Raw genomic sequence first — 9,898 nt, 5'->3', positions numbered from 1 at the left:
GAGAAGGCGGTACCTGGGCCCGCCCACCGGGCCCCCAGGGGCCCGGGGACGCTCCTGCCTCTCAGCCCCTTGCCGATGGTCCTTTTTCTCCGAGTTTGCTCAGACAGACCTCCGTGAGGTCCGGCCATGCTGAGAGGGGGAAGGAAGCCCCAGGGTCCGCCCGCCGGGGCCCCCAGGGGCCCGGGGACGCTCCTGCCTCTCAGCCCCTTGCCAATGGTAATTTTTCTCAGAGTTTTCTCAGGCAGTCCTCCGTGAGGTCTGACCATGCTGAGAGGGGAAAGGCAGCCCTGGGGCCTGCCCACCGGGCCCCCCAGGGGCCCGGGGATGCTCCTGCCTCTCAGCCCCTTGCTGATGGTCGTTTTTCTCTGAGTTTGCTCAGGCAGACCTCCGTGAGGTCCGGCCATGCTGAGAGGGGGAAGGCAGTCCTGGGCCCTGCCAGCTGGGGCCCCCAGGGGCCCAGGGACACTCCTGCCTCTCAGCCCCTTGCCGATGGTCTTTTTTCTCGGAGTCTGCTTGCCCCGGCAGCAGGCATGCAGGGGATGCTAAGCCAGTGTACCCCCCCTGTGCAGGGTCGCCTGCCAGGGGATGCCCCGGCTGCACTCTGATCGATTGGGCAATCTCGGTCCGTTTATGGATGGACTGCTTGGCCAGCCTCGGCTGTTGTTTCAAGCAAAGAGCTTCCACCCTGCATGGACTGTGTGACTCTAGGGAGGGCCTGCCGCATGGCGGTTAGGTCATTCACCCTACCCAGCAGAGCGAAGGCTGAGTGGCCCTGGCAGCTCGTGGCCCCCAGTGGTCTGACCCGAGGGGAAGGGGCCAGGTGGTGCCAGGCCCTCGGATGCTGCCTGGCCGGCAGGTCTGTGGGCTTTGTGTGCCACGCTGTCGCCCCTCTCTGCCCAGCACATTTCCATAGCAGCTCGGAACGACTGTTCCGAGGGGTGCCGCTGACGCCAGGCTCTGGCACCCCTGTGTCTCGCTCAGGCTGTGCCTCGGCCCGCCTATCCCTCCCTGGAGAGACGGTTGGGCCTGCCGGTGCCCATGTGACCGGCGCAACTCTCCACACCCCTCCAGTGAGCCCTCTCGCCCAGGTGGGTGGGCTCCTTCCCCTGACAGGCTTCGAGAGACGGAGGGTTGCCGGTCGGTGAGATGGGCACGCGGCTCCCACCCCGTTGTCAGGTGCGGCTACCTGGTTGATCCTGCCAGTAGCATATGCTCGTCTCAAAGATTAAGCCATGCACGTGTAAGTACACACGGCCGGTACAGTGAAACTGCGAATGGCTCATTAAATCAGTAATGGTTCCTTTGATCGCTACATCTGTTACTTGGATAACTGTGGTAATTCTAGAGCTAATACATGCCGACGAGCGCTGACCTCCCGGGATGCGTGCATTTATCAGACCAAGACCAATCCGGACTCGCCCAGCCGCTTTGGTGACTCTAGATAACCTCGGGCCGATCGCACGTCCCCGTGACGGCGACGATACATTTGGATGTCTGCCTATAAACTTTCAATGGTACTTTCTGTGCCTACCATGGTGACCACGGGTAACGGGGAGTCAGGGTTTGATTCCGCAGAGGGAGCCTGAGAAACGGCTACCACATCCAAGGAAGGCAGCAGATGCGCAAATTACCCACTCCCGACTCGGGGAGTTAGTGACGAAAAATAACAATACAGGACTCTTTCGAGGCCCTGTAATTGGAATGAGTACACTTTAAATTCTTTAACGAGGATCAATTGGAGGGCAAGTTTGGTGCCAGCAGCCGCTGTAATTCCAGCTCCAATAGCGTTTATTAAAGTTGCTGCAGTTGGGGAGGCGCTAGAGGGCGCACCGCGGAATGGTTGGCTCGTGAATCAGCTCTGCCGGACGGGTGCAGGAAAAGCGGTCTAAACTCTCCAAATGTACCGCTGGAAGCGTGACAAAGAAAGAAACAACAATCGGAACATGCCGCCCGACAACTGCGAGCACTGAAAATCAGGAAGCAGTAGAGGTGACAGACATATGGATGAAAAACCGTGCAGGCAAGCGAAGCGTTCAAAATGGAGGTACTCGGCGATCGGACCTGACGGATACTGTGACGGGTCTGAGGGCAGGCATGCAGAATGTGCTGATCTGTTCGCATCATATTGGCGCCACGAACGGCTTGAGACCCAGCGGAACAGCTCCGAAGTATTAGAGACTCCGCAAACGCCATGTAAGGTTTGCATTCCAGGAGCCTCAAAATGGCGGCTGCAGTGGAACGCACGAAGAGAGGCGCAACGGAGGAGAAACATCGGGGATCTTCTGTAGTCCGACATAGCAGCAGCCGAAGCAAACAGGTGCGTGGGGCAAATGCATAAGTGAAAAGACAGGCGTACTCGCAACTGAATAACGGGATGTTCCATTAAGCGGTTCGCCCACGAACCTCGGCGCCAGAGCGCTCTGCGGCTGCAGCAGCGGAGATGCACCAAGTGACAAAAGGCGCACAACTATAAATGCAGGCAAAGGGTGCGAAATAACACTAGGCAACAGAGACGGTGGGCACAAACGAGCAGCATAGAACAGGCGGTGCCAACCAAAGTGCCTTATGCAGCAGGCGCAGGGGAACAGCGCGACTAGCCGGATACACAGGAGGCGCATGTAAATCCTCAGCGCCTGCACCCACATGTGGACACGCAATCACTGGCTGAAAGCTTCGCCCCAAAACAAAAAGTAAAGGACAATTAATAAACGTGAGAGCTGAAGGGTAACGGCAGGGAAATGCAAGACTCTTATGGCGGATGTCGGCACTCACGGCAAGACAACATGGTGGCTGTGCGGACACCTAGTGAATCTTTTGCATAACTCCGAGACACTGAGGGCAAAGTGAGCACCCCAACAGCCCGACCTGAACGCCGCAAAGGGTCCGAGCACTAAAAACCCTGGGACAACACTGCGCAGTCCCCCATCGCAAAACTACAACATGGGGAAACCTGAAAAACAGCAGACCAAGCTGCAGTTTGAAGCAAGGAAGCAGCCAAAGAACACTGTGGTGACATCGGACACTGAGGGAGATAACAAAACTGGGGACGGGGCTGGCATGAAGACAGTTCTCTGGGCAATACAGCAAAGCCTACAAGAAATGAATAACAAGCTGAACAATGTGGTTCAACGCGTGGACAATGTGGCCACGAAGCTCGATAAACACGGAGAGCGACTGGTGGAGGCGGAACAAAGAATATCTAAGGTGGAGGACGAGTCTAAGTCCACGATGAGACTATGCGGAAACATGGAGAAAACGCTGGAAGCGTTGCGAGCTAAGGTGGAAGATCAGGAAGCCAGATCTAGACGCAACAACGTCCGCGTAGCAGGCCTGCCGGAGACCACCAACACGGGCAAAATGGAGGACTACATAGAGACGTTGCTGAAGGACTTATTCGGCGCCGAAAAATTGTCAACGGTCTTTCTCGTAGAGCGCGCACACCGTTCTTTAGCGCCTAAGCCGAAGCCGGGAGCTCCACCACAAATAATAATTGCACGCATGCTCAACTACTGGGACAGAGATACAGTACTCAGGCTGGCTAGAGAAAAGGTGAAATCACACACCAAGGCAACACCCTGGAATTCTATCCAGACGACACCATGGCGGTCCAGCTGGCTCGCAAGGAATTCGCGCCAGTGAAAAAAAAACTGCGGGAACTAGGCGTTGAATATGCGATGCTGTATCCAGCGAAGCTTAAAGTCACCAATGCGGGCAAACCCATGATTCTCCCCACAGTACAAGCAGCGCAAGAATACATTAAGAAACTGGGACGACAACGCAAGGCGCAGGGGCGTGAAGACCAGGGCAGTGACAACGATTGAGGAGACAGGAGGCTGAGTGAAGCATCTGCATATAGGCGTTCAAAATGCTAGAGACATCTAAACGCTAAAATCAGCTCAGAAAATACAAAGTCGATATTAATGAAACTTGTGAAACACAGCAGTCGAGCCGTGATATGCGCAGGTACAGATAAGGGTCCCTGTGTGCCTTACAAACTGACCAGAACTACACTCTATGAACACGAACGCGACGTGCGCAGTGAGTAACTTAATAGTCCAAAAACGGACATGGGGCACTGGAGGGACAGCAGGAATGTGGAATGGTTTGATGTGAATTATCTGCAGTATATGGACGGTTTACAGTGCTAGCTGACATGCAGGCACTAGCCGTTGCCTGCACAGAAGTGTGTGAGATGCCTAGGGAAACAGCACGATGGGTGAGAGTGTGCATGTTAAACCCGAATTATGTTAAGCAAAAATATACGATACTACTGAGGTATAGGCGGTGACTGTGAGTTTATTGCGGGTGCATGCCATCAGAGATCAGCGGGAAATGTGAGGTAATGAGACATTATGGTTCATACAAGAGCATGTGCACCCGACCACATCCACTATGTGGATGGAGATGTGTGTACCTGGCGACTCCCCCAAGCAGGTGTACCCCTATTATAGTTCTGATGACAGTTTGGTTAATTTAAGGGTATGGCTTTGGCACAGTTTGGGCGCTGAAGTGGGCGGGGGGTGGGGAAGGGAAATGGGTAATGTTCGAATTGATTCACTGTGTCTGAGAAGCATTGCGACCTCTTTTTCAACACAAGCACCGCAAGAAATTGTATACCAAGACACTGGATTGGGCAAAATGGGATGGTTGCGCCTGGAGCGATCTGTCACAACATGGTACGACAACATCACAACACACTAACATAGCACAACCTACCACACTAAAATTTATTACGTTGAACGTTAGAGGTCTGGGTAATCCGAAGAAGATTCGGCAGATATTTACCTACTTTGATAGATTACGTGTTGACATAGCTTTTCTACAGGAAACGCACATAGCTGCCAACACCACATCCACGTTGGGCGCTAGATGGGCAGAGTCAGTGACCAGCTCGCATTACTCCTCCTATTCCCGGGGGGTCAGTATTCTAATACGGAAGGGAGTACACTTCAAGATCTCGTCAGTACACAGAGATGTTGAAGGAAGAAGCTTCATTGTAATAGGCATGGTGAGACATCGTCAAGTTGCATTAGTGAACACATATGGCCCGAACACGGACGACCCAGGGTTCTTCGCGAAATTATGGCATACCATATCAGATTTTCAGATCGAGAACATAATATGAGGGATGGAATAGATCGTTCGCCAAACACACTAGAACCGCATACACGGGCGAGAGCGACACTTCACAACGCAATGACAGATTTACAAATTACCGACATATGGAGGGTCCACCGTCCAGGTGAGCTAGTAATGACACACATAACTGCGGCACACAATAGTTGGTCTAGGCTGGACTATTGGCTAGGCACACGGGAGGTGGTATCATGGACTGTCTCTATAAAACATTTACCAAGAACACTTTCGGACCACAGCCCTGTGCTATTAGCAGTGGACATACCACATTATGAGCCCCCACCTTTCACGTGGCGGTTCAATGCCGGAGCTTTACTGGACCCTTTATACACTGACACCATACATAAGGCAATAGTGGACTAATTTGACCTCAACTGCCCCACGACGGATGACCCTTGCCTCCTGTGGGAAGCTTTCATATTATCAACCAGTCTCTTAAAGAGGGAAAAGTACCAACTGAATGGAAAAGAGCAGTGGTGAACCCTATCCGCAAGAATGCGGCTCTCCCATGGACGGAGCTTTCCAGCCTCCGCCCTATCTCCCTTCTACCTTACTACAGTAAGATGGTCGAGAAACATGTCAACGCACACCTGTCCAATTACATCGAGGCAGCGGGCGGCCTGGACCACTCGCAATCTGGTTTTAGGCCCAACCATAGCACCAAATCAGCCCTTCTGTCAGTGACAGATAACATCAGAATGTCACTTGACAGAGGGAGCTCAGTGATTTTGGTGCTATTGGATTTGTCCGCTGCCTTCGACACGGTGTCGCACAAAATTCTTTTCGACCGTCTGAAGGGAGTAGGAGTAGAGGGGACCGCTCTTGCGTGGCTGGAAAGCTTTCTTGAAGACAGACAACAAGGTGCCAAATTAGGCTCCTATAAATCTGTCTGCAGGAAGCTTACCAAGGGGGTGCCACAAGGCTCATGTTTGAGCCCCACGTTATTCAACGTATATGTGGCCCCCTTGGCAGAGATTATCAGATCTCACGGGTTCTCACCAATCTCTTACGCTGACGATACTCAGCTGCTGTTTCCCTTTCAAACCATTACACCTGCAGTCATGCAATCTTTCCAAGACGGCATGAGAGCAGTGGCAGGTTGGATGGCCCAGAACTTCCTCCAATGCAACGTGACCAAAACGGAGGTCATGTTGTTTGGAGGGGCCACCCTGCTCTGGTCCCCGGAATGGTGGCCACCTGAGCTTGGACCTGTCCCAGCGCCCAAACAAACCATCAAAAACCTGGGGGTACGCCTAGACCAAACTCTGATTATGAAAGATCATGTCAGCCAGGTCACGGGAACGTGTTTCCGTACAATTGGTCTTCTACGGCGTATCTTCCCTTTCCTACCAAACGTCCATAGGAAAACGCTGGTTCAGGCACTAGTCCTTGGACGGGTAGACTATTGTAATAGTCTACTCATTTCCGCCAACCAGGAACAACTGCGCAGACTGCAGGTGGTGCAGAACACCGCGGCAAGACTTATCCTGAATGCCCCTCCCCGTACCCCCTCCTGTCCTCTCCTTTCCCACCTTCACTGGCTCCCTGTGCAACAGCGGGTAAATTTTAAACTCTGCTGCATTATGCATAAATGCATCTATGGGTCTGGTCCCAAATATCTGAAAGATATTTTCTTTCCCTACTCTCCCGGACGCACTCTACGCTCCAGCAACACCATGCTGCTATACGTACCTAAAGTAACCAGAACGAGACAGGGTGGCCGAGCCCCCTCCCTTAAAGGTCCCCTGCTGTGGAATTCCCTCCCTCCTCAGCTAAGACAAACTCCCAACCTCTTCAACTTTAGGAAGAAACTAAAAACTCACTTATTCACACTAGATTAATTTAGCCTTCCCTCTGTCACTCCTTATCTATAGTTTGTCTAACTCACACAGAAGCCACGCGCGGAGATACCCCTTCGGGGCTGATTCATGCGCGCTATAAGACTATAAATAAATAAATAAAAACATTGCGGGGGGTATGTATTAGCACAACCACGGGCATACTAAAGGATATAAGGCAGCAATTGAAAACACAGGAACAAGCCTTGCACACATTGGAACAAAGGTACACCCAAACAAGGGACATCACACTACTGGGGGAAATACAATTGCTCCTGAAAGAACATCAGCAATTTGCAACTGACGAGCTCAAATACATATCCAAACGAAAAACTGCCAGAATGTATGGGGGGGAGACAGGCCTGGCAGAGCACTAGCTGAGAAAATATGCTCAGGACGAGTGCCTCAAAATATCAATACAATCAAAACTCGAGCGGGCACAGTAACACGAGACATTAAGGTCATAATGGGTGAACTCATGGCTACTTACGGCCAACTATATGAGGCACGTCCTTCTATGACACAGGAAGAAATGCTGACTTATATGGAAGATGTAGAAATAGCGTGGTTATCAAATAATCGTAGAGAATACCTAGCTCATCCTGTAACAGTAGAGGAAGTCGTAGACACAATCAAACATCTACCAAATGGTAAGGCACCGGGACCTGATGGGTTCTCGATAGAGTTTTATAAGACATTCGCGGACCTGCTGGCTCCATATCTGGTGAGGCTCTATGGAGCGGCACATGAGGCACAAACTCTCCTGACATCGATGAGGGAAGCCATGCTGATTGCATTGTTAAAGCCGGGAAAAGATGAAGAACAATGTGACTCTTACCGCCCCTATCCCTTATCAATGTGGACACAAAAATAATAGCAAGCCTGTTAGCGGCAAGGCTCAAACCACTTATGCCACTACTGGTGAGACCTAACCAGTCCGGCTTCATCCCGGATAGATCGACGGCACATAACACACGCACACTTTTTGCACTAGCGCATTATTTGGCACCAGAGATCAAATCTGTGGCAGTACTATTAGACATTGCCAAAGCGTTTGACACGATAGACTGGAATTTTCTTCACGCGGTACTGTTACGCATGGGATTTCCTCCGATATTCACACAGTGGATCTCAATGCTATACACAAACTTGTCAGCACGTATCAGGGTAAACAAACATGTCTCAGAGCCGATTGCAATATGTTGAGGCACGAGACAGGGATGCCCTCTCTCCCCGATGCTTTTTGCTTTAGTACTAGAACCCCTGGCCTGCAAAATACGACAACACCACCACTACTCAGCCATACAACTCCCAACACGCCCTATACACATCTCACTGTACGCCGATGACATGGTTCTTTATGTAAAAAATCCGGAGCAACACCTTAACCCTTTATTGCGCGAATACATAAGATTTGGTCAATATTCAGGGCTGCAGATCAATTGGACAAAATCTCTCATCCTGGCGCTGACAGACAGCACAGTCCCATCCACCCTAGATTACCCACTGGAGTGGCAGGAAGAGCCGACCAAATACCTGGGAGTATGGTTCCATAGAGACCCAGAACTAGTCATTAGAACCAACAATGGGAGAGTGATATCGTCCCTAGATTATAAAATTAAACAATGGAATAAATTGCCACTATCGCTGGCGGACAGAGCTGCAATCGTAAAGATGGTGCTTCTGCCTAAGTTCCTTTATTTGTTTACCAACAACCCCATTAAACCTCCTGTAGAAGTGTTCCGTAATATTAACAAATTGGTGCTAAGTCTACTTTGGGCGGGCAAGCAAGCCAGATTGGAATTACAAACGATGACGCTACCATATGCGAAGGGGGGTTTCAAAGTCCCAGACCTTTATCTTTATTATTTCTGCGCCCAGGCGCAATTAGCGCACTACTGGTACCACGAGGTTCCCTTCCTGACGCATGTAGCGGTGGAAACGGGCGATGCCGACCCAATCCCATTAGCTAACATATTGCCACATAAGCGAATTAGATTACACGAGCGAGACATAAACCCGGTAAACGCCACCGCCGAAGCGTGGAGACTGATGGGTAAGAAAGCTGGGAGATTACCGCTTTACGCACCAGCACTCCCATTAGCAAATCACCCGGCACTTTCAGTTACCAAACAACAGGTAGGAATGGTTTTGCTGAGGCATGCTGGTATTGATACAATGGGCGATTTGTATAAAGAAGGGGTTTTTCAAACACTAGACAAGTTGAAGTACATTAGTCATCTGACACTGTTATTCAGCTTTAACTACTATAGGCTGCAAAGAGCAGTAAAAAAACACTTTACAACTTTTCAGGAAGAGCCCCAGCCTCTGGCCCCACTGCAACTTGTATTGACAACACCCACCGCCTCACACCTAGTATCAAGGTTATACACAAGCATACAAGGGGACATTGGAGGGAACACTGAGGCGATGAGAGGTAAATGGTGCGCAATATTGGACGACACACTGTCGGAAGAAGAATGGGAAACAACATGCATGCTCACTAGCATACTAACGCCAAATGGAAACCTGAGGATTATTCATTATAAATACATACACCAAATGTACTATACGCCTAAGATGCTCTACAGATATGGGTTGCGGGAGGACTCGAGATGTGCACGATGCAAGCAAGATAACGCAGACTTCTTACATTTAGCATGGCAATGTCACTCCGTTGCTAGGTTCTGGGGGCAGGTGGTACAAGCAATCAGTGAAATGATTGAGGTGACAATCGACTGTATGATCAAAGTCTGTTTGTTAGACCTAGTTCCGCAGCTCAAGGCGAAGAAATGAAAGTTTTGTGTGATTGCACTTTTAATGGCAAAGAGGAGGGTTTCACTACATTGGAATGGTAAAATGGGGCCGAAGATGAAAAACTGGTTAGAAGACTTAACATATTGCCGAGATACGCTGGCAACGTA

At 50.7% G+C, this 9,898-nt stretch overlaps 1 pseudogene; it reads left to right on the top strand.

Moving 5' to 3' along the window:
• Positions 1-1,183: 1,183 nt before the first annotated feature.
• On the top strand, positions 1,184-1,858 carry LOC147747221 (18S ribosomal RNA; annotated as a pseudogene; the record flags this gene model as incomplete).
• Positions 1,859-9,898: the final 8,040 nt, after the last annotated feature.

Source organism: Lissotriton vulgaris, chromosome 1_1 (genome assembly GCF_964263255.1).
Source record: "Lissotriton vulgaris chromosome 1_1, aLisVul1.2, whole genome shotgun sequence".
In the NCBI taxonomy this organism is placed as follows: Eukaryota; Metazoa; Chordata; class Amphibia; order Caudata; family Salamandridae; genus Lissotriton; species Lissotriton vulgaris.
This window is presented reverse-complemented; position numbering and strand designations above follow the sequence as displayed.